Raw genomic sequence first — 26,467 nt, forward strand, 5'->3', positions numbered from 1 at the left:
TGTGAGAGATGAGGTAAAGAAGAGCCAGGCAGCATGGTAGGAAGAATAATGCTCCCCCCTGCCTCCAAAGATGGCCACGTCCTAATCCCTAAAACCTGAGAATTTGTTACCTCATGTGGCAATAGGAACTTTGCAGATGTGATTAAGTTAGAGTCTTCGACATAGGGGAGATTATCCTGCATTATCCATCCAAGAGGGCCCAATATAGTCACAAGCCTTGTTATAAGGAAAAGGGGGAGGTAGGAGAGTCAGAGTCAGAAAAGGCTATGTGATGATAAAAGCAGAGGTCACAGTAATGCCATTGCTGAAACAGGGCCATGAGCCAAGGAAGGTGGGAGGCTGTGAGAAGTTGGAAAAGGCAAGGAACATGCTCTCCTCTAGAGCATCTGGAAGGAATGCAACCCTCCCTCCCCCTGAATTTTTGCCCAGTGAGACCCATGTCACCCTTCTGACCTTCAGAACTGTAAGACAATAAATTCATGCTGCTCTAAGAAACTAAGTTTGTGGTAATTTTTTATAGCAGCTTAGGAAATGAATACAGTGAATCAATATTTATTGAGCATCTATTGTGAGCCAGGAACTGTGCTATGTTCTCAAAATAAAAGATAGACATGGTCCTTAAACATACTTTATTAGGGAAGGAAAACATTAAACAAATGCTTATAAATAATAGTTGAACAATTAGAAGTGTGAGAAATGCTGCAACAGAGAAATTCAGTGCTATGAGACCATAAAACAAAGACAAACATGACCTTGACTGGGGTGGGTCAAAAGGGATACTTAGGCTGAGATTCAAATGCTGAATAGTAATTAGCTATGAGAAGAGATGAAGCAAGAGTCCAGGCAGAGGGGCCGGAATGGTGAAGGCCCAGAGTGTACATGGTTGTGTTCAAGGAGAAGGAAAACCCAGTGTAACTGGTATGCTCAGGATGTGGGGAAGAGAGGTAGGAGATGAAGCTGGAAAGGTAGGCAGGTCCAGATAACACAGGGCTTTGATGAGCACATTAAGCTCATGTTGAGATTTTGGACTTTGTTTTTCAAAACCATAGGAAGCGCCTAGATTGTGTGTTTTTCCAATGGGCTAACTGGACATCAGAACTGGATTTTCTAGGTTGACACATTTAATTGCCAGCGTGAGACCCTCCAGCATATTTTTTCTCTGTTGTGTCTACCAGGGTGGCTGCAAGTGTTAAATGTTGCAGCTAGAGGATAGTGAAGGCATCAAGAATCTGAATTGCTGTGCTGCTGGATGGAGGAGTTTCTTCGAAGTCCCCTGGATCTGCAGCAAACTTTGAGTTAGAAATAAGCCTCTGTTGTGTTAAGCTCTTGATGTTTTGATGTTGTTACTGCACAGCCTAGTGTTTCTTGATTAATTCAGTCATTTAACACAGTGACTCCTTGATCATCAGAGTGAACCTGGGGAACAGGTGAAACAGAGACTTCTGGATACTCACCCACCCTGTTCTGATGTAGGCCTTAGATAGAGCCAGGAAATTTATTGGTATGTTTCATAGTAGAAACTACTGATTCTGCTAGTCTGTCTTTAGCTAGGATGACCAGAACTGGGCATGTGGGTTGAATTGTGCTGACCTACCTTGTGGGCGGCAAACATTATTCAAAATAAGAAAGAAAACATTTTAATATCAGTTGTTATCTTGGGGATCCTGGGACATCTTTTGAGATAAGAGTATATTTAGGAATGTCAGAGAAACCAGATGTATTAGTTTGCTACAGCTGCTATAACAAAGTACCACAGACTGGGTGGCTTACACAACAGAATTTTATTTTCTCATTGTTCTGGAGGCCGGTTGTCTGAGATCAAGGTGTTAATTTCCTCTAGACCTCTCCTTGGCTTATGGATGGCATTTTCTCCTTGTGTCTTCACATGATCTTCCTGTGTGTATCTGTGTCCTAATCTCTTCTTATACAGATGACAGTCACATTGGATTAGAACCCATCCTAATAACCTCATTTTGCCTCTTTAAAGACCCTACCTTCAAATAGAGTTAAATTCCAAGGTACTGGGGGTTAGGACTTCAACATGTGAACTTGGGGAGACATAATTCAACCCCTAACACTAGACTTTAAGGAAATGCCCTTATTTTATGCAGCCTGCAAAGAGAGTAACTTAACTCAGAGATGGAGGTATTTCTAATTAAGAGAGGAGCTACATGATTTATGTGGTGATGAGTCTGATTCACACAATTCACTTACAACTTAAGTAAACAGATGCCATTTTCTACAATAAATATATTTTGCATAGTGAATGTACTATATATGCTTCTAGGTTGAATATTACATTCCAAGGAAAGTTTGCACAGGAACTTTGAAATTCAATGTTGAATGCATATCCCAGAAGGAGTGGCAGTCTCTTGAAAATCTTGGTAAGTATCTTGCTTTTTCTTAGCAAGTATAGCAATAGGTGTAGCTGTTTTACATTTAAATGCTTGCATGCATGCATATATTTATATTTTTAATTTAAATTTTAAGAAGAGCTTTTGCCCATTTGTCTGTTCTCATAGTTTCTTATGCTCCAGAGGATCTGGAATATAAATATTTTTCCTTGAAACTCTCACTTATCTTACTGAGGAGGGAATAACCAGTCCAGTCTTGAAAGATTTTAAGCACTATGCCCAAAGTTTACAACTGTGACCTATAGTGTCTTTCAAGTTTAGCCAGGGTATCTTCAGAATATGAGAAAAGTGAGACTGGGGAAATTAGGTGACTGGTGAAGCCCACTTTGTCACCTAGAGACAGAGCCAATATTACAGGTCGTATACCTTAAGGCTTATTGTAGAGCTGTTGGCTCCACATGCATCATGGCAGAAGAGATTTATGGCATGTTTACAGTATATGTATGGTACATTTATAATGTAGCTCAAAAAGTTTATTTAATACCTTGAATACATTTTGGGGCTTCACTAGCTTTCCAATTAAATACCAGGTAGAGTTCTATTGTAAAACACCAAACAACCAAGCAAAAACAAATGAGGGGAGCATAGAGTATAGAGTTGGAAACATTTTTCATTGCTCACCTTTCTTCAGATCCCTACTGAGAAGAATACTTTGTCAGTTGAGATAGGCTAGGTTGTGTTACAATAACAAACAATTCTAAATCTCAGTGGCTTGACTCAGCACAGTTTTATTTATCACTCACAAAGTGAGTGTCCAAAGTGGGTCAGCAGAGGGTTTACTCTGCTCCAAACAGATCTGGGTACCTGGGCCAATAGGGGCTCTTCCCTCTTGTAGTGGCACCATCTGGAAAACATGGCCTTTGTGGCCACCTTAACAGGGAAGAAAGTACTCAAGGGTCTCACTGGCAGTTAAACACTCTGGCCTGGAAGTGATACATGCCATTTCCCCTCACAAACCATTAGCCAGAAATGGACATATGCCCTGTCTAACAGCAAGAGGGTAGAGAACTATAATCTTCTGGATTTCAGATAGGAGAAGGGGACTGAATAGAGGTGAGCACTAGAAATCTCCACCCTAAATGCTTTTCCTCTTTGGGACCCCATTTCTTCATTTATTAATTTATTCAACCAAGATGTGCTCGATATGGAGTTATGTACATAGCTGAATAAGACAGACATTATCTCAGCCTTTTTGGAGCTTACAGTTTTGAGGCAGACAAATAAAAAATAATGCTGTTATAAATTTTAATAAGTGCTCTGAAGAAAAGGAAAGATCAATGATAGATAATAATGGTTATTAGAAGAGACCTACACAAGTAGGTGGAAAAAAGAAAACTAAATCACTAAATGGTTTCATGAGTGAGGCCAATTAAAAAGAAAGGTGGGCTTCCCTGGTGGCTCAGTGGTTGAGAGTCCGCCTAGTGATGCAGGCGACACGGGTTTGTGCCCCGGTCCGGGGAGATCCCACATGCCGCGGAGCGGCTAGGCTCGTGAGCCATGGCTGCTGAGCCTGCGTGTCTGGAGCCTGTGCTCCGCAACGGGAGGGGCCACGACAGTGAGAGGCCCACGTACCGAAAAAAAAAAAAAAAAGAAAAAAAGAAAGGCAACTACAGTTGACTTAAATAGCATGGGTTTGAACTGTGAGGGTCCACTTACATGTGGATGTTTTTCAATAATATGTGCTATAGTATGACATTATCTGCAGTTGGCTGAATCCAACTCTACAGAACCAGGGATATAGAGGGCTGACTGTAAAGTTATAGTCACGGATTTCGACTGTGTGAGGGGTGGACACCCCTAACCCCCATGTTGTTCAAGGGTCAACTGTATATGCAAGTGATTTTCAGATTCTCTCCTTAGTTAGTAAATCGCCATAAACATTAGAATTATTCGTGGTTTGGGTTCCATCACAAGCAGATCCTGAGATAGAGATTTAGGTATAAGTATGCAGTTTATTTTGGTAGGAGAGGTGAAAGGAAGCATTGATAGAGGAGTGAGGAAGCAAGAAGGAAGGGACGGCAGCTTATGAAGGGGGCATTATAAAGCCAGCTACCACTGTAGGTGACTGTAGCTTAATCTCACTGGGGAAACTCTGAGTGTCAGTGTAAAACACATGTTAATATACCATTTCCTGTTAGTCACTGGTTGGGGGCCGCTCTCTTGGGATGTAATGCCAGTGTGTACTGCACATTATGATTCCTCTGGAGTTTTCTTTAGATGGAGCATCTCAATGCTACCATTTGTCACTCCTTCATTCATAAAAGTTTTATAGGGTCTGTAGTGATGTCTTCTCTTTCATTCCTAATTTTAGTAATTTGTGTCTTCTCCATTTTTTTTCTTTTTAGTCTACTTCTAAGTTCTAAAGATTGTTGATCTTTTCAAATAAGACACTATTGCTGTATTGATTTTCTCTATTATTTCTTTTTAAAATTTTATTGATTTCCACTGTGACCTGTATTATTTCTTTCCTTCTATTTACTTTGTATTAATTTGTTCTTTTTTCTCTAACATAAGCATTTAAAGGTATAGATTTTCCTTTAAGCACTGCTTTAGATGTATCCTGTAAATATTTATTTATTTATTTATTTATTTATGACTGTGTTGGGTCTTTGTTGCTGCATGCAGGCTTTCTCTAGTTGTGGCGAGCAGGGGCTTCTCTTTGTTGCACTGCGTGGGTGTCTCATTACGGTGGCTTCTCTTGTTGCAGAGCACGAGCTCTAGGAGCATGGGCTTCAGTAGTTGTGGCACGTGGGCTCAGTAGTTGTGGCTCTTGGGCTCTAGAGCACAGGCTCAGTAGCTGTGGTGCACAGGCTTAGTTGTTCCGCGGCATGTGGGATCTTCCCGGACAAGGGATCAAACCCGTGTCCCCTGCACTGACAGGCAATTCTTAACCACTGTGCCACCAGGGAAGTCCCTATCCTGTAAATTTTGATATGTTGTATTTTATTGTCACACAGGTTAATTAGAAATACATTTTTAAATTTCCAAATATTTGGGCGTGTTCTTTCTATTATTGATTTCTAATTTAATTTCATTGCTGTTGAAGAAGATATCTGGTATTATTTCAATCTTTTAAAATTTATTGAGACTTGTTTTATGGCCTAGCCTATGGGCTATCCTGGAAAATGAGCCATGTGCACTTAAAAAAATGTACATTCCACTCTTTTGGGTGGGGTATTCTATGTAGGTCAGTTTGGTTAAGTTAGCTGGTAATGTTGTTCAAATATTCTTTATCCTTAGTGATTTTTCTGTCTGGTTGTTCTATTAATTAGTGAGAAAAGAGTATTGCGATTCTAATTATAATTGTTGAAAAGTCTATTTCTCCTTTCTATTTTGTCAGTTTTTGCTTAACATATTTTGGGGCTCTCTTGTTAGATACATAAATATTTTTACTTTTATATCTCCCTGCTTTATTGACTCTTTTATCATTGTGAAATGCTCCTCTTGTTCACAATATTTATAGCCTGATGTCATGTTGTCTGATAATAATTTAGCCATTCCAGCTCTTTTATGGTTACTGTTTTCATAGTGTATCTTTTTCATCAGTTTACTTTACTTCTATTTATGTTTAAAGTGTGTTTCTTGTTGATTGAATATAGTTTGATCTTGCTTTTTATTTCAGTTTGACAGTCTCTGCCTTTTGATTAGAATAGTTAGTCAATTTACATGTAATGTTATTATTGATATGGTTGGATTTATGTCTGACGTGTTGCTTTTTGTTTTCCATTTTCATATCTCTTTTTGGGTCCTATATTCCTGTTTTACTGCCTTCTTTTGTGCTAGTGCACTTTTTAAATTCCTTTGTTGATTTTTTTAAAGCTGTTTTGAACTATTTCCCTAGTGGTCACCATAGAGATTATAATATGCATATTTAAGTTTTCACAATCTACTTCAAGTTAGCACTGACTTAAATCTCATAAATTATAGCAACTTTGTTCCATTATAGCTCCATTGCCTTCTTCCTCCTTTGTGTTATTATTGTCAAATATACTTCATCTTTTGGGTTAGATGTAAAAACCTAACAATACATCATTACAATTATTGTTTTAACCAATCTGTTTTTTAATGATTTTTTTAAATTAAGAGAAATACAAGAAAAAAGAAAGAAAAAGATATAGGCAGTCTTTTATATTTACCCACATATTTACAATATCTGGTACTTTTCCTTCCTTCCTTCATTTTCATTGCCATCTACTGTCATTTTCTTTCAGCTTGAAGGACTACTCCTGTTATTTCTTGTAGGTTAGGTCTACTAACAATGAATTCTCTGTTTCTGTTTATCCATGAATGTCTTTATTTTCTGTTTATTTTTGATGAGTAGTTTGCTGGATATAAGTCTTTTTTGGACAGTTTTCTTAACACTTTAAATAATTAATTCCATTGCTGGCCTCCATAATTTCTGATGAGAAATCACCCATTAACCATTTTGTTGCTGAGTTGTTTTCCTCTTAATATTTTTGGGATTTTCTCTTTTTCTTCCAGAAGTCTGACTATAATAGGTCTTGGTGTGGATCTCTGTATTCATCCTACTTGTCTTTTTTTGAGCTCCTTGGACCTGTGGATTGACATTTTTCATATAATTTTGGAAGTTTTTGCTCATTTCTTCACGTATATTTTCTGCTCCTTTCTCTTTCTTTCAGACTTTTCATTATAGAAAAGTCAATCTACTTGGCCTTGTTCAACAGATCTCTGGTCTTTTTTCTCAGTTTTTTTTTTTCCCCTTTCTTCTGTGGATTACAAACGTTTTATCAACCTATCTTCAAATTCACTGGTTCTGGGACTTCCCTGGTGGCATAGTGGTTAAGAATCTGCCTGCCAATGCAGGGGACATGGGTTTGATTCCTGGTCCGGGAAGATCCCACATACCGCAGAGCAACTAAGCCCATGAACCACAACTACTGAGCCTGTGCTCTAGCCTGTGAGCCACAACTACTGAGCCCTCGTGCTACAACTACTGAAGCCTGCACACCTAGAGCCCGTGCTCTGCAACAAGAGAAGCCACTGCAATGAGAAGCACGCCCACCGCAACAAAGAGTATCCCTGCTCTCCACAACTAGAGAAAGCCAGTGTGCAGCAACAAAGACCCAATGCTGCCAAAAAAAAAAAAAAAAAATCACTGGTTCTTTGCCTTTTCAAATGTGATGTTAAATAAATCTAGTAAATTTTTCATTTTGGATGTTGTGCTTTTCATCTCTAAAATTATCATTTGTTTTATTTGATATTTTTACTTTCTCTATTGACATTTTGTACTTGTTGAGTAATTTTCAAAATAATTTCTTTTAATTTGCTGAATGTAGTTTTCTTTAACTCTGAACATATTTATTAGATCTGCTTTGAAATCTATATTTGGTGAATCTAACATCTGTGCCTAGTCAGAATCAGTTTCTGTTGGCTTTCTCTCTTTCTCCCTCCCTCCCTCCCTCCCTTCCTCCCTTCCTTCCTTTCTATCTCTCTTTCTTTCTTTCTTCCTTCTTTATCACCTACCTATCTATCTGAGTCTGGATCACATATTTCTGTTTCTTTGCATGTCATATAATGTTTGATTAAAAGACTGGACATTCTCACACTATCAGTATATTATAGGAACCCTGGATTTTGTTTTATAACCTTTTATGTAGCCAAACAGATGCAACCCATTTCATACATGTTCTCAAGATAAACAATAACTACTCCTCAAATAAGAGCACTTGATTAGCACATATAGTTCATCCTAAATTTGCCTGGTAATTGGGGTAGCAAACATGTTTACTAATTGCCTTTATCCAAAGGGAAAATAAAATAAAATAAAATAAAATACTCATTTATTTATGACAGGAGGATGATATATCTCTTTACCAGATTACACATGACATACGTCACATTTTGGTTTAATGCATATTCAACTATAAAACTGTTTTTTCCTCTTCTACTATTGTGGACAGGTTTTCCAAGTTGGCAGATTTTCTTTTTTAATTTAGTTTCCCCAAAAGTAGTTGCTGGCCATGCCAGGGAGGTGCTATACTGCATGTTTTTCTTGTTGAAACTAATAGCCTTCTCCTTATTTTTCTTTCTCTCTTTCTTGGTAGCTGTTTTAGGAGCATCAGTGCTTCTGAATCTTAGGGAGACTCTAGATTTCATCAGTTCCTTTCTCCCATATCACCTAGGTATGCTTTCACAATTGTCTGTAAAGTGCTAAACAAACTCAACTGTAAGGTAGGAAATAAGTAACAATTAATACACAAATGGACTCTCCTTTTGATCCTTCAGTGGATATGTTTTAGATAAATCCTTTGTAAGAGTAAGCACAGAAATCAGAGGGATTTTTATTTTTTTAGCCAATATGGTTATCATGGATTGGTACTCTGGTCTAGCAATTCAGTGGGGTGTGCAGATATTTTTCCTACAATCTCATCCTTTCTGAAGACATGTCTCCTTTTCTGATTTAAGATTTTAAGGAACTCTTGTACTGAGGGGCTTGAGTAAGTGTCCTACAACTATGTAGTGTTGGGATGAAGATGAGAGGATCATCAGTTGTGCTTTTGTTTGACCTACATACTCACAGAGAGGTGAGGGAGTTGGGAGCCATGAAGGGTGGATAAGGCCTCATCTCAGGTCCTCAAGAAGGTGAACCACACATATGCTTCCTCACTCCTGTACTCTCTTTTTCTTCTAGTACCACCCATGTTCTCTCTTCAGTCCTCTCTTTAAGTCCTCTCTACCCAAAGTCCCTGCCCTCACCCTCACTTATCACTCTTGCACTTCCTTCAGGATAGTGAAACAGTAGGCTCAGACACATTCTAGACCCAGCTCTGCCTTCCCCTGACTTCCCTGTTGGTCACAGGGAACAGGAATTCAGTTCCATCTCTCTCTGCTGGCAAAGCTAAAGCCGGTTTTTCTCCTAAAATACTTGATGACAAATGTGCTTCTCCACTGGAATAATTTAATTTTTTCCAGAAAACATTTTGGTCCGTTCTGTATGAAGCATGTATATTCCTCTTATCCTTTGACCCTACTATATATGAAAAAACAAAAAACAAAAACAGACCCTGGTTTTGTTATGCTGTAGGCACATTTTCCTTTGTTCTCACCTAATTTTCATTACAAAGCATCACTGGATTAACTGAGACTGCCTCTATATAACTTTTTGGATCAAAGGGCTCCATATTCAAATAGTTTCTCTCTCTCTGACCCCCAAATTTCTCCTGTGACAGATGCGGTTGAAATTTCAGTACTTCCACCATGTAAATATTCAGTATTGAAAAATGTACTTGCAGCTATAAGTGGCAGAAGTGTTCCAATGAGAGAGATTGCACCAACTCTTTGAAGAGCTATCTTTATTTCTGTATGTGGCTTTGCCAATGATTCAGTGGAAACATAATAGTGATTTTGATGAGTCCTAAGTGTACATTATGAGTTTGCACAAAACTTGCAAAATTATTTTTAGTTTTTGTGAGTTACCTGAATATAAAAAGTAATTTGGTATCTGCTCTCTTCCCTCCCATCTTCTCATAGTACATTTGGTCTCCAGATGTTGAAGTAAGGAATATTTTCTCTGGAAAATAAAGCTATCAGTGTGCATTATAACATGGACAATACTGATGCATGTCTAAAAATGAGGCTGATACAAATTTTAAATCCCTGCCATATGCTGAACTTTGGGCTAAAAGAGAAGGAAGCCAAATGATATTGTTAAAGCTCCTAGTATTCCAAGGTATCATTGCAGATGTTTTCCCATACATTATCACATTACGTTTTTTTTAAACAACATTACAAAGTAGGTTTTATTCTCTCTTGATTTGCAGAGGGAGAGAGAAAGTCAAGTTTAGAGACTTGAGATAGTTTTCTCAGGGTCCCAGATATTTAGGTGCAAAGTTGGAATTCAGGACCCTTTGACTTAGAAGCCCTTGCACTTTTCCCCATGCCATTGTGCCAACTGAAGAGTTGAAAGTCCTTCATATTCAGCTATACAATAGTACCCTCAAATGTTACTTCAGTACAAGTATAGCCTTGCTTTGTATAGTCTTATGCCTCTATGCCTTAAAATGCAGGGATCATGATTTACCTAGTTTTTTCTTACCAGCACTTAGCACAGGAAGTGAAATTTAGAAGAAGCTCAGTAAAAGGCTGTTAAAATTGACGAATGAATTAGACTTGGTCATCATAAAAAACTTTTCCAAAGAAGCTCCTCCTTTAAGAATTTCTCTTTCTCTTAAGCTTTCCATTTACTAGAACCCATGAGATCATTCAAGGGACTTTTTCTCCTTGACAGGAGAAAAACATTCATAAAATTATCAGACATGTCATTTTACATTCATAAAATTATGAGACATGTCATTTTACTTTTATAATGTCTCTAACACCTGGCTCTTCCTTTTTATTTCCATTGTCACTACTTCTATTCCATCTATCTTCAGGGACTGTTTTGTCTCTCCGATTCACTCTCTCTTTTATTCTATCCATCCATCCATCCATCCATCCATCCATCCATCCATCCATCCATTCTTTCATTTCTTCAACAAATATTTTGGTAGCATTTATTAAAAACACAATAAGCATTCATTAAAAACACAATACAGTGTGATAAGTGCTGTAAGAAAAGATTGTTTACAGTGCTGTGAGATCACAGAAAAGGATAACTCTTACCCAATTTGGGGAGGGATATTCAGTGACAACTTCTTGGAGGAGTGGTTATCTGAGCTGAGCTTCAAAGAATCAGTTGAGTTAGAAAGGCAAAAAATGGAAAAAGGCAAAAGAACAACAGTGTTCCTCCTCTGTTGCATCACCATTTATTATTATTTTTTATTAAAAATTGATGTATAGTTTACCTACAAATATATCATATTAGTTTCAGGTGTACAACATAGTAATTCAATATGTTTGTAGATTATGAACGATACAAATTTATAATATTATTGACTATAGTCCCTGTGCTGTACATTACATCCCTGTGACTTATTTATTTTTTAACTGGTAGTTTGTACCTCTTAACCCCTTCACCAATTTGTTCATCCCCCACCAGTCTCCCCTTTGGCAACGAGTAATTTGTTGTCTGTATCTGTGAGTCTGATTCTGTTTTGTTATATTTGTTCATTTGTTTTGTTTTTTAGATTCCATATATGAATGAAAAATACAGTATTTGTCTTTCTCTGACTTATTTCACTTAACATAACACCCTCTAGGTCCATCCATGTTGTCTTAAATGGCAAGATTTCATTCTTTTTTTATGGCTGAGTAATATTCCATTGTATATATACACCACATCTTCTTTATCCACTCATCTGTTGATGGACACTTATATTGCTTCCATATCTTGACTATTGTAAATAATGCTACAATGAACATTGGGGTGCATACAAATTAGTGTTTTCATTTTCTTTGGGTGAATACCCAGGAGTGGAATTGCTGGATTGTATGGTAGTTCTATTTTTAATTTTTTGAGGAATCTCCATATTGTTTTCCACAGTAACTGCACCAATTTATGTTCCCACCAACAGTGCACAAGGATTCCCTTTTCTCCACATCATTTTCAACACTTGTTATTTCTTGTCTTTTTTATGATAGCCATTCTGACAGATATGAGGTGATATTATTGTGGGTTTCCTTTGCATTTTCTAATGGTTAGTGATGTTGAAAATCTTTTCATGTGCTTGTTGGCCATCTGTATGTCTTCTTTGGAAAAGCGCCTATTCAGGTACTCTGCCCATTTTAAACTCAGGTTTTGTTTTGGTTTTGATATTGAGTTGTATGAGTTCTTTATATATTTTGGATATTAACCCCTTATTGGATATATCATTTGCATATATCTTCTCCCATTCAGTAGGTTGCCTTTTTATTTTGTTGATGGTTCTCTTCACTGCTCAGAAACTTTTTAGTTTGATGTAGTCCTATTTGTTTAATTTTGTTTTTGTTTTTCTTGTCTGAGGAGACCGATCCAAAAATATATTGCTAAGGCCCATGTCAAAGAAGGTACTGCCTATGTTTTCTTCTAGGAGCTTTATGGTTTCAGGTCTTACATTTAAGTCTTTAATCCATTTTGTTTATTTTTGTATATGGTGTGAGAAAATTTTCTATTTTCATTCTTTTATATATAGCTGTCCAGTTTTCCTAGCACCAATTATTGAAGAGACTCTTTTCCCAATTGTATATTCTTGCCTCCTTTGTCATAGATTAGTTGACCATATGTGTGTGGTTTATTTCTGCAATTTCTATTCTGTTCCATTGATCCATGTGTTTGTTTTTGTGCTAGTACTATACTGTTTTGATTACTACAGCTTTGTAGTATAATTTGAAGTCAGGGAGGGTAATACCTCCTGCTTCTTCTTTCTCAAGATTGCTGTGGTTATTCAGGGTCTTTTGTGGTTCCATACGCATTTTATGATTATCTGTTCTAGTTCGTGAAAAATGCCATAGGTATTTTGATAGAGATTGCATTGAATGTGTAGATTGCTTTGGTAGTATGAACATTTTAACAATATTAATTCTTCCAATCCATGAGCATGGTATATCTTTCTATTTATTTGTGTTGTCTTCAATTTCTTTCATTAGTGTCTTATAGTTCATGAATAGAGGTCTTTCACTTCCTTGGTTAAATTTATTCCTAGGTATTTTATTCTTTTAATGTGATTGTTTTCTCCTTCTGGTAGTTCATTTTTGGTGTACAGATATGCAACAGATTTCTGCATTTTAATTTTGTATCCTGCAACTTTACTGAATTCATTTATTAGTTCTAATAGTTATTTTTTTTAAGTCTTTAGCTTTTCCCATAGTATCATGTCATGTGTAAATAGTGACAGTTTTACTTCTTCCCTTCTAATTTGGATGCCTTGTATTTCTTTTTCTTCACTGATTGCTGTGGCTAGGACTTCCAATACTATGTTGAATAAAAGTGGTAAGAATGCGTATCCTTGTCATGTTCCTGATCTTAGAGAGAATGCTTTCAGATTTTCACCATTGAATGTGATGTTAGTTTGCCATACTAACATTGAGTGTGGGTTTGACATAAATGGCTTTTATTATGTTAAGGTATGTTCCCTCTATACCCACTCTGCTGAGAGTTTTTATCATGAATGGATGTTGAATTTTGGTCGAATATCTTTTCTGTATCTATTAAGATGATCACGTAATTTTTTTTTTTTATTACATGGGCCTCTCACTGTTGTGGCCTCTCCCGTTGCAGAGCACAGGCTCCAGACACGCAGGCTCAGTGGCCATGGCTCATGGGCCTAGCCGCTCCACAGCATGTGGGATCTTCCTGGGCTGGGGCATGAACCTGTGTCCCCTGCATCGGCAGGTGGACTCTCAACCACAGCGCCACTAGGGAAGCCCCCGATCACGTAATTATTATTAATGTTATGTGGTGTATCATGTTGATTTATGTACAAATATTCAACCACCCTTGGATCCCTGGAATAAAATCACACTCAATCCTGATGTATGATCCTTTTAATGTATTGTTGAATTTGGTTTGCTAATATTTTGCTGAGGATTTTTGCATCTAGTTTATCAGGTATATTGGCCTGTAATTATTTTGTAGTGTCTTTGGTTTTGGTATCAGGGTAATGGTGGCCTCAGAGAATGAGTTTGGACGCATTCCCTCCTCTTTAACACTTTGGAATTGTTTGAGAAGGGTAGGTATTAACTCTTCTTTAAATATTTGGTAGAATTCCTCTGTGAAACTGTCTGGTCCTGGACGTTTGTTTATTGGTAGTATTAAAAAAATTACTCATTCAATTTTATTACTAGTAATCAGCTTGTTCAGATTTCCTATTTCTTCCTGATTCAGTCTTGGAAAATGGTATGTTTCTAGGAATATATTGTTTTCTCTAGGTGGTCCAATTTGTTGTTGTATAACTGTTAGTATTCTCTTACGATTGTATTTCTGTGATATTGGTTATAACTTCTCTCTTATTTCGAATTTTATCCATTTGGGCCCTCTCTCTTTTTCTCTGGTGCATCACCATTTCTTTTCCATTGTTTCTATTTTTCTCCATAGCAGTTCTCAACATCTGGCATACTGCATATTTCTACATATTCACCTGCCATGTCTCATATCAGAATTATCCAATGACTTCCCTTCTCACTAATAATAAAAGCCAAACTATTCACAGTGGCTGAAAAAACTACCATGAGTGGCTTCTGTCAGCCCTCTGACCTCTTTTTTTCCTATTTATCTCCTCAGTCACTCTGCTTCAGCCACACTGGGCTCCTTGTTGTTCCTTGAAGGCACCAGACTGCTTCCTGCCTTAGGGCCTTTGCACTTGCTTTTCCCTCTGTTCCTAATGTTCTTCTCACAGATATCTTCATGGCTTATACCCTCATTTCTTTCAGGATTTATTCTTATGGTCAGATAGGTCTTCCATGACTATCCTATTTGTAATTACATCAACCCCCCTCCCCACCAGAACTCCCCATTCCCCTTTTACTGCCTAGCAAATATCACCTTTTATCATACCATGCATTTATTTATTTATTTCATTTACTCCATGAAGACTTTCATTTTCATGAAAACAGGGATTTTTTTTTAACATCTTTATTGGAGTATAATTGCTTTACAATGGTGTGTTAGTTTCTGCTTTATAATAAAGTGAATCAGTTATACATATTCATATGTTCCCATATCTCTTCCCTCTTGCATCTCCCTCCCTCCCACCCTCCCTATCCCACCCCTCTAGGTGGTCACAAAGCACTGAGCTGATCTCCCTGTGCTATGCAGCTGCCCCCGACTAGCTACCTATTTTACGTTTGGTAGTGTATATATGTCCATGCCACTCTCTCACTCTGTCACAGCTTACCCTTCCCCCTCCTCATATCCTCAGGTCCATTCTCTAGTAGGTCTGTGTCTTTATTCCCGTCTTACCCCTAGGTTCTTCATGACCTTTTTTTTTTTTCTCTTAGATTCCATATATATGCGTTAGCATATGGTATTTATTTTTCTCTTTCTGACTTACTTCACTCTGTATGACAGACTCTAGGTCCATCCACCTCACTACAAATAACTCAATTTCATTTCTTTTTCCGGCTGAGTAATATTCCATTGTATATATGTGCCACATCTTCTTTATCCATTCACCTGATGATGGACACTTAGGTTGCTTCCATCTCCTGGCTATTGTAAATAGAGCAGCTGCAATGAACATTTTGGTACATGATTCTTTTTGAATTATGGTTTTCTCAGGGTATATGCCCAGTAGTGGGATTGCTAGGCCATATGGTAATTCTATTTTTAGTTTTTTAAGGAACCTCCATACTGTTCTCCATAGTGGCTGTATCAATGTACATTCCCACCAGCAGTGCAAGAGTGTTCCCTTTTCTCCACACCCTCTCCAGCATTTATTGTTTCTAGATTTTTTGATGATGGCCATTCTGACCGGTGTGAGAGGATATGTCATTGTAGTTTTGATTTGCATTTCTCTAATGATTAATGATGTTGAGCATTCTTTCATGTGTTTGTTGGCAATCGAAGACAGGGATATTTGACTCTCATAAAATCATTTAGAAAGTCTCAATCAATAGTGGTCAAATTAATGAATGAAAGGCTGGAAAACAGGAAATGCAAAGGCAAAGATGTAAGGAATTTTAAGAAAATGCTAAAACTCTAATTTGACCTGATTCCTCTGAGATCCCAGATTGCATATAATACAGCAGTGTGGCACCTCCTTCCTTAGATGCTTGCTGAGTACTGACTTTGCTAAAGGGAAGGAAACATTTCATTTTGCTTGGTGGTAATGACTAACTTTCCCTCTCTCCCCCAGATAATGTTGTTTTGAGCTTTCACCACCACCAAAGGATCCAGATTTCTCTTTCTTCCAGATTTCTCTCTAGGGCTTTTCCCTTTGACCAACACATGAGATTCTATTCCTATAGAGCTATGAATTTACTGGTTACTGTTCATAGTCACATAACAGACATTAGGAGGTGGAGGAAAGGGAAGTCGGAATTTTTGGTTAATGGCCTCTGTTGCCTTGGTGTGTAGGAGGCAGATCATCTGCTGTGAAAGGGTGGAAGTGGGGTAGAGGTGATGAAATATTAACCGTCACTGATGAGATTGGAAAAGGTGGCTGATGAGAGAAAACAGAGTGGTGGAGCAGAACGAAGTGTTTGGGAAATGCATAGTATGTAAGATGTTTGATGTTGGTTTTTGTATAATGCATCATTTGTGCTGTTGTTTTGTTAGGAAGATTAATGAATTGAACCCCATTTCCTAATGTTAGGAAACTGTCAAGCAAGAAGTAACAATGTATTGTGATTTGCCTGTAAGGATCCTTGCTGTTCTCAAATTATAGGAGCTGCTAAATGTGGGAGAATCTCATAAGACCAGGTAATCATTAGTACTTATGAAATGACCAGACATCCAGTAAGTATATGAGGAAGGGGCGTAGGGATCCTGGGCCTTCCGGAATGCAGGCCTTGGGGTTATTTCCTAGTGCTAGAGAAAGTAACACTGAGACTGTGATTTACCAAGGGTTCCTTGTAGGAGCTGTGCCTATTACCAGGCAAAGCCTCTGGAAGGAACATCCACACTCACAGCATCACACAGGTCCCTTCCCTCTGGAGGTAGGATAGACTGTTGGAGATCAAATGTCCTGGTTCCTACCTTCATCAGACTCCCGTAAATGTCAACAGTGAGAGCTGCTTTTCAGAACAGAAATGTGGATTAGCAGAATGTCCATGGGTGTGCTGTGATCATACTCTAGATAAGCAGAATAGGGATAGAAGTAAGCAGGGCAGGGGAGGAGCAGGAATTTTAGGGGTAAGCCTAGAGCCACTAAGACTTCCAGAAGGGATGAGGAGACATCTACAAGATCTAGGACCTGGGGTCCAGGACAGGAACTTGGGGGCAGGGAATGGTTATGGCAAATCTACAATGGAATATGAAAAAAATTTATGCCACAAGGGACAAATTTGAGCCCATACCAAAAAAGAAGGAAGGAAAATAACATTTATAGGGTACTTATTATACACCTGGAATTTGTCCAGTACTTGTCACGTAACACTAACTATTTATATCTCATAACAGTTCTGTAAAATTACTGTAATGCCTTGATTCTGCAAATGACAAAACTGAGACCTAGAAAAGCAACGTAAGTTGTTCAGGGGTATGTGCTAACAAGCAGCCAAGTTGAGATTAATCCTCAGTCTCCTGACTCCACCTTCAGAGCTCTCATTAGCTCATCCCACTTGGGCAGGAGATTGTAGCAGCCGGGCCACTGGGTGACAAGATTTTAGTCATATTCTGGCAAGGGGCCTATGCTATACACACTTGTTAAATGTCTGTTGATGAATAGATACAAAGCTTACTGATTGTTTTTCGGTTTCTGGATCCTATTCATTGCTTGGAGTCTCCTTGTGTCTTCTTTCATAGCGCATTGGCCCATGGTTGATCTTCCCCAGTGCTGTGGGCCCTATTTGGCACATATGGCTAAGAAGGAAGGGTCTTTCTCCTGTTTTTCAGGTGGTGCAGTACTAACAGACGTAATATCTCTTTGCTAGCAAAGCTGGGGGGATGGAGAAGGAAGAGGGAAGATGAAGAGGGAAGAGAAAGAATGTCTATCTATCTATTTCATCTCCTTCCCCACTCCCCACTCAATAGCTGTCTTTGCCACTCTCAGGCCAGGCTGAAATGAAAGCTTTCTCCTGTGTCTGCTTTCTCATTTGTTATCTGAAGAATATAGATTTCTTGAACTCTGCCCCATATCTCACCCCATTTTCCCGGAGATCTTCTGAGGGCTAGAGGCCTCTGAAAACAAACTTCCTCCCTCATTAAATTGTCTAACCTGTTTTTGAAGGCTCAATCTCACCATTTCAAATGGGATACACCCTTAGTGTAGCTTAGTGCGGCATACTGTTTCTGCTCTGCCCTTCTCCTTCCCTACTGTATTAAGCAGGGTACTCTGGAGAAAGAGAAACAACATGATATATATATCATGTTGGTTTATATATATAAATAAATAAGTAAGTAAGTAAATAAAGAAATATATATATATATATATATATATTTTTAATAAAGATTAGCTCACATGATTTTGGAGACTGAGAAGTCCCAAGATCCACAGTTGGCAAGCTAGAGAGTGAGAAGAACCAATGGGGTAGTTTCAGTCCAAAAGCCGACAGGCTTGGGACCCAGGAAGAGCAGATGTTTCAGTTTGAATATGAAGGGAAGAAAACCTATGTCCCAACTCAAAGGTGGTCAGGCAGAGGGAATTCCTCTTATTCATGGGAGGGTTAGCCTTTTTGTTGTATTCAGGTCTTCAACTGATTGAATGGGGTCCATGCAGATTGTGGAGGGCAATCTGCTTTACTCAGTCTACCAATTCAAATGTTTATCTCATCCAAAACACACCCTCATGGAAACACCCAAAGTAATGTTTGATCAACTGTCTGGGCACCCCATGGCCCAGTCAAGTTGACATATAAAATTATCCATCACACCTACTCTTGCTATCCTACTTTGTTACGCTTTGTGTCCTGAAGACCTTTCTATTCCTTCTGATCCATGTCCATATCCTACTTACTCCATGATATCACATGTAGATTTGAAAGGACAAAATTGTCTGTGATTCTTCCCTGGATATTTGTATCATCTCATCTACTAGATTCTATACTTCTGGATGGTGACAGCAAGGATTTTATTTGTTAAACAAAAGATGTATAAATCTATTATATTATCTGTATTCTTCTTAATGGCAAGCAGGTGGATGCTTACTATTTAGTGCTATACATTCCATCTAATTGGAGAGCATGTTTTCTGACCACTTAGCTTCCCAGGAAAGCAGCTAGGGAAGGTGAGTGTTAGGAAGCTTGAGACTGACAAGGATTTCTCAGCCCTTCCCTCAGCCCTGTGCAGGTCCTCACCCTGGGGCTCTGCCCTAGGGCAGAGAGGGAAGGACTGCTTTGCTTCTTTACTCTTGCTGGGTGAGAAGAACTGGATCTGAGAAGCTCCGTTTCAGGGTCACAGTCATTCTGGCACACCTAGAAGAGTTCCTGGATCCGAGACATAGGTTGGGGAAGCTCTGGGTAGTTGACGTTTGTCTAGAGCAGGGATTTGCAACCTTGTCACTACCAACATTTGGGCTGAATAATTCTTTGATGTGAGGGATTGTCCTGTACATTGTCAGACGTTTAGCAATATACTTGGTCTTGACCTGCTAGATGCCATGTAGCACCTGCACCCCAGTTGTGACAATCAAAAATGTCTCCAGATATTGTCAAATGTACCCTGGGGAGAAAAGCATTTAAGAACCACTTATCTTGGGCTTTGTTCTTTACAAAGGAGTTCCACCTATGTTACTGCATCTGAGAGTCACTATAGCTCAGAATCAGGAAAGAACCTGTTCTTTTCTCTATTTTACACAGCTGGTCAAGTGGCAGGAAAAGAAATAGAACTCATAGCTGACTTTAAACTTAGAGCTCTTTCTTCGATATATCTCTGAGGTCAGGGTAAGAAAGCTCCCTCAGGATGACTGATTAGAAAGATAGTAACTTGACCCCACCCTGGCGGAGATGTCAGTTTTGAGTTGAAGAATAAAATCTTTATTAAATTACAAGTTTTAACAAAGGAATACTATTTAAACACTTTGCTATTTTCAGACGTTTCTTCTTAATTTTATTTTGATGGCCTTTCATTTCACTGCTTTGAAAGGGAAGGAGTTTAGATTTCCTTTCTTAAGTGGCTAGTTTTATTTTTGACCTCTAGGGTTTCCAAATCTTTCAAACCTTTTAAGAGGAGGAGGAAGGTCCTAATAAAACTTGTTCACTTCCTCTTGGGGATGTGTCATTGTGATAACAGTGTATCCAGTGGTGTTTTCCAAGAAAACCAAAATACAATACTGCATTCAAAAACAGAAGTTTGCAGTAACTGTTATTAAGATTAGATTAGAAAACTGGAAGTACTGAAATGTGTCTGAAAGACACAAAATTTCTGAGACTATAAATAATTATTTTATTTTCTGCGTTTTGTAAAGAGAAAAGGTAGTGTGTTTTTTTAAATTGGTGTCTAAAGGTAAAGAACTAAAGTTGGCTAAGTAGGGTTAAAATATAGTTAAACTTGAGATTTAATTAAAACACATTTATTTTTGTCAGGACATATTTTTTCACCTTTGAAATACAATTCAACTATGCTTAGGTATCAGACTTTAAATTCATCATTTTCAAAATACGTGGTAATTAATGATAATTAGTAATCTTAAATGAGGGTCTACTTTGTGCCACTGCTGTTCCAGGAGCTTCGGTCTGAGGAGGCAGCATGCTGAAGCACAGGACATGGCTAGAGAGTTGCCAAGATCTGCCTTTTCTACATGTTTAAAAATGCTTTAGGGTTTCCCTGGTGGCGCAGTGGTTGAGAGTCCGCCTGCCGATGCAGGGGACATGGGTTCGTGCCCCGGTCTGGGAGGATCCCATATGCTGCGGAGCGGCTGGGCCTGTGAGCCATGGCCGCTGAGCCTGCGCGTCCGGAGCCTGTGCTCTGCAACGGGAGAGGCCACAACAGTGAGAGGCCCACATACAGCAAAAAAAAAAAAAAAAAAAAAAAAAAAAAAAAATGCTTTAGCGTTTTCTAGACATTTGGCCTTATTTAAATTATGTAGCCTCTTTGAACCTCAGCTTCCTCATTTCTAAAATGCAGTAATAATATCAACCTATGTTGTGAAGACTAAATAAAAAAATCATGTGAAAGCTTAATTAAGATTAAATTAGTATCTAATATCAATAATTCACTGATAACATCACATACAATTATGTATTAATAATATATTAATGATTAATTAATAGGAAGCGATATAAAATGAAAATTATGTGAACAATAAATATCAGTATAAATTAATTAATATTAATCATTATTTTTGGGTATGTTGAATTGGTTTTGAATAATTATGAACATTTCTGATCAACAGTGTGGGTTGGTATTTGAGGTTTTCCATATTTTTCTGCAAACTGGGTGTATTTATTTTTTATATTTTTATTTTTCTCATTTTATTTTTGAGCGTGCTGGTGTTACTTTCCTATAGCTTAAACAATCATGTAGATGGAAACCTATCTGTAGATATGAAACAAATATCATTGGAGAAGTGGTGACTAGAACTTGTGTATCACTGATTACATTTATTTGGGGAAAGATGTCAGGACTGCAGGTGAAGATGGCATTTTAAAAATTAATTAAAATTTTAAAAAAATTAGATTTATTTTTTATTCAGGTAACATTGGTTTATATAACATTATATAAGTTTCATGTGTTCAGCAGTATATTTCTACTTCTGTATACAGTATAGCATGCTCACCACCCAAAATTTAGTTTCCATCTCTCACCATACAGTTGACCTCTTTACGCATTTCACCCTCCCCATCCTCCCTTTCCCTCTGGTAACCACTACTCTTTTCTCTGTATGTATGTGTTTCTTTTTGTTTGGTTTGGTTTGTCCATTTATTTTTATTATTTTTGTTTTTTATATTACACATATGAGTGACATTATATGTCTTTGTCAGTCTGATTTATTTCACTTAGCATAATGCTCTCAAGGTCCATCCATGTTTTGCAAATGGCAAGATTTCATTGTTTTTATGTCTGGGTAGTATTCCATTGAGTGTACATGTGTGTGTGTGTGTGTGTGTGTGTATACATATATATATATATATATATATATATATATGTATACCACTTCTTCTTTATCTGGTCATTCACTGATGGGAACTTAGGTTATTTTCATATATTGGCTATCATAAATAATGCTGTGATAAACATAGGGGTGCCTATATCTTTTCAAATTGGTGTTTTCATATTCTTGGATAAATACCCAGTTTTGGGATAGCTGGATCATATGGTAGTTCTAGGCCTAATTTTTTGAGGAACCTCCATACTGTTTCCCATAGTGGCTGTATCAATTTAAATTCCCACCAACAGTGTACAAGGGTTCCCTTATCTCCATATTATCACCAACACTTGTTATTTCTTGTCTTTTTGATAACAGCCATTCTAACAGGTGTGAGGTGGTATCTCATTGTGGTTTTGATTTGCATTTCCCTGATAATTAGTGGTGTTGAGTATCTTTTCTTGTGCTTGTTGGCCATCTGTATGTCTTTGGAAAAATGCCTATTCAGGTCCTCACCCATCTTTTAATTGGATTGTTTGCTCTTTTGTTTTTGAGTTGTATGAGTTCTTTATGTATTTTTGTTATTAATCCCTTATTAGGTATATAATTTGTGAATCTCTTCTTCCATTTGGTAGGTTATCTTTTCGTTTCGTTATGCAGAAGCTTTTTAGTTTGGTGCAGCCCCATTTATTTAATTTTGCTTTTGTTTCCCTTGCTTGAGGAGACATATTTAGAAACGTATTGCTAAGACCTACAACAAAGAGCATGCAGCCTATGTGTTCTTCTCGGAGTTTTATAGTTTCAAGCCTTACGTTCAAGTGTTTAATCCGTTTTGAGTTGATTTCTATGTATGGTGTGAGATAGTGATCTAGTTTCTTTTGTTTTTTGCATGTGGTTGTTTAGTTTTCTCAAAAGCATTTATTTGAAGAGGCTATCCTATCTCCACTGTATGTTCTTTGCTCCTTTGGATGGTGGCATTTTTGAGGAAGTGCAGGACTATGTTGTAACTCTGGGATAGCTCAGTAAAATATTTCTACTTTCCACCTTTCCTTTTTCCTTCCCTCCCTCCCTCCCTCCCCCCATCCTCCTTCCTTCCTTCCTTCCTTCCTTCCTTGTCAAGACTCAAATGTTTCATGGTTGAAACACATGTTTTCCTTTTGAAATTTTTTAGTAGTAGCACAGAATGCCATTTATAAATGATAGAACCTAGGGTACTGCCTGGCATTTATTAGGTCTCAATACTTGCTTATTGAAGTGAACAAATTGCCCAAATTACATTAAATTTGTTACAGCTGTGAAGTTTGTTTTCCACTTGTCACATGAAGAGGAAAACATCCACCCAAAGCTCTGCTCTAATACATAACTATATCTAATCTTGTATTGTTTTCTCTTTTTTTGGCTTATTATACATTGTTATGATTGTATTTTAGAATAGTGTATTTTCACTCTGCTTTTATTCTTTCATATTACAGCATAAGCATGTCTGTAGTTCTTTCAGGTATAATTTTAAAAGGATGCACAATAGTTCCTATACTTTATAATTGTTTACCTGTTACTGGATACTTATGTTATTTTCCAATATTTTAATGCTATAAAAAATGCTACAGGGGCTTCCCTGGTGGCGCAGTGGTTGAGAGTCCACCAGCCGATGCAGGGGACACAGGTTCGTGTCCCGGTCCGGGAGGATCCCACATGCCGCGGAGCGGCTGGGCCCGTGAACCATGGCCGCTGAGCCTGCGCGTCCGGAGCCTGTGCTCCACAATGGGAGAGGCCACAACAGTGAGAGGCCCGCGTACCGCAAAAAAGAAAAAAAAAAAAAAATGCTACAGTGATCATCTTAACATATAAGGCAATTTTCTTTGGTATTTTGCAATATTTCCTTAATATAGTTTTTAATATGTGTAATTACTGGGCCAAAGGGCATGAAGCATATTTAATTAATATTAATATTTAAGGTATAAAACATTTTTAAGTCTTGTGATACATATAGTCATATTGCTTTCTGAAAGGTTTTAACAGCTATATGTACAGATTCTTGCTTCCTTACCTTTGCCACGATTGGGTATTCCCATTAAAGTTTTTTGAAATGTAAAAATATATATCAATATTTAATATGCATTTTTAAGGATTTTGATGAGGCTGAAATTTCAAAATATATTCTGTTAATCATTTAAATTTAAATCACATATGATGCATTATGCAAAAACTTACTCAAACATCTTACATACTACGTATTTCCCAAACACTTCATTCTGTTCAACCACTCTGTCTTCTCTCATCAGCCACCTTTTCAGTCTCATCAGTGATGGTTCATATTTCATCATCTCTACCCTAGCTCAACCCTCTCTCAACAGATGATCTTACCTCCTACACACCAAGGCAACAGAGGCCATTAACCGAAACTTCACCTTCCCTTTCCTCTACCGCCAAATGTCTGTTATGTGACGATAAGCAGTAACCAGCAAATTCATAGCTCTGTAGGAATAGAATCCCATGTGTTGGTTAAAGGGAAAAGCCCTAGAGAGAAATCTGGAAGAAAGAGAAATCTGGATCCTTTGGTGGTGGTGAAAGCTCAAAACAACGTTATCTGGGGGAGAGAGGGAAAGTTAGTCATTACCACTAAAATGAAATGTTTCCTTCCCTTTAGCAAAGTCAGTACTCAGCAAGCGTCTAAGGAAGGAGGTGCCACACTGCTGTATTATATGCAATCTGGGATCTCAGAGGAATCAGGTCAAATTAGAGTTTTAGCATTTTCTTAAAATTCCTTACATCTTTGCCTTTGCATTTCCTGTTTTCCAGCCTTTCATTCATTAATTTGACCGCTATTGATTGAGACTTTCTAAATGATTTTATGAGAGTCAAGTATCCCTGTTTTCATGAAAATGAAAGTCTTCATGGAGTAAATGAAATAAATGCATGGTATGATAAAAGGTGATATTTGCTAGGCAGTAAAAGGGGAATGGGGAGTTCTGGTGGGGAGGGAGGTTGATGTAATTACAAATAGGATAGTCATGGAAGACGTATCTGACCATAAGAATAAATCCTGAAAGAAATGAGGGTATAAGCCATGCAGATATCTGTGAGAAGAACATTAGGAACAGAGGGAAAAAGCAAGTGCAAAGGCCCTAAGGCAGGAAGCAGTCTGGTGCCTTCAAGGAACAACAAGGAGCCCAGTGTGGCTGAAGCAGAGTGACTGAGGAGATAAATAGGAAAAAAAGAGGTCAGAGGGCTGACAGAAGCCACTCATGGTAGTTTTTTCAGCCACTGTGAATAGTTTGGCTTTTATTAGGGGTGAGGAGGGAAGTCATTGGATAATTCTGATATGAGACATGGCAGGTGAATATGTAGAAATATGCAGTATGCCAGATGTTGAGAACTGCTATGGAGAAAAATAGAAACAATGGAAAAGAAATGGTGATGCACCAGAGAAAAAGAGAGAGGGCCCAAATGGATAAAATTAGAAATAGAGAGGAGAAGTTACAACCAATATCACAGAAATACAAACAATCATAAGAGAATACTAAGAAGAGTTATACAACAACAAATGGACCACCTAGGTGAAACATACCATTTTCCAAGACTGAATCAGGAAAAATAGAAAATCTGAACAGACCAGTTAATAGTAATGGAATTGAATGAGTAATTTTAAAACTACCAATAAACAAAAGTCCAGGACCATGCAGCTTCACAGACGAACTCTACCAATATTTAGAGAAGAATTATCATCAAGGGAATGATTCCAAACTCATTCTATGAGGCCAACGTTATCCAATACCAAAATCAGACAAAGACACACACAAAAAATTATAGGCCAATATCCCTGCTGAACATAGATGCAAAACTCCTCAACAAAATATTAGCAAATCCAATTCAACAATACACTAAAAGAATCATATGTTAGGATCCAGTGGGATTTATTCCAGGGATACGAGGATGGTTCAATATTTGCAAATCAATCAGTGTGACACACCACATAACATCAATAAAAACCACATGAACATCTCAATAGATATAGAAAAAGCATTTGACAAAATTCAACATTCATTCATGATAAAAACTCTCAATGAAGTGGATATAGAGGGAACATACCTTAACATAATAAAGCCCATTTATGGCAGACCACAGCTAACATCATACTCCACGGTGAAAAGTAGAAAGCATTTCTCTAAGATCACGTTTTTTAGTAGCATATGGTTTAGTCTCCACATGTTTGTGCTTTCCACATTTTCTTCCTGTATTTGATTTCCAGTTTCATACTGTTGTGGTCAGAAAAATACTTGATGTAATTTCTATCCTCTTAAGTTTGCTGAGACTTGTTTTTTTTCCCTAGCATGTGATCTATCCTAGAGAATATTCTGTGTGCACTTGAAAAGAATGTGTTTTCTGGTTTTTGGTTGGAATGTCCTGTAGACATTCATTTCAACTGGTCTAATGTGTCACTGTTTCCTTATTGACCTTCTGTCTGGAAGATCTGTCCATTGGTGTAAGTTGGCT

General features: G+C 37.7%; 1 protein-coding gene across 1 annotated transcript in view; it reads left to right on the plus strand.

The window, feature by feature from the left end:
- Positions 1–2,267: 2,267 nt before the first annotated feature.
- TNFSF4 (TNF superfamily member 4) overlaps positions 2,268–26,467 on the plus strand; it is a 168,530-nt gene continuing 144,330 nt past the window's right edge. Inside the window, exon 1 of the mRNA XM_073804333.1 lies at positions 2,268–2,384. The gene's annotated coding sequence lies outside the window, so the exon portion shown is untranslated. The remainder of the gene's footprint in view (positions 2,385–26,467) is intronic.

This window comes from Tursiops truncatus, chromosome 1 (genome assembly GCF_011762595.2).
Source record: "Tursiops truncatus isolate mTurTru1 chromosome 1, mTurTru1.mat.Y, whole genome shotgun sequence".
NCBI classification, from domain to species: Eukaryota; Metazoa; Chordata; class Mammalia; order Artiodactyla; family Delphinidae; genus Tursiops; species Tursiops truncatus.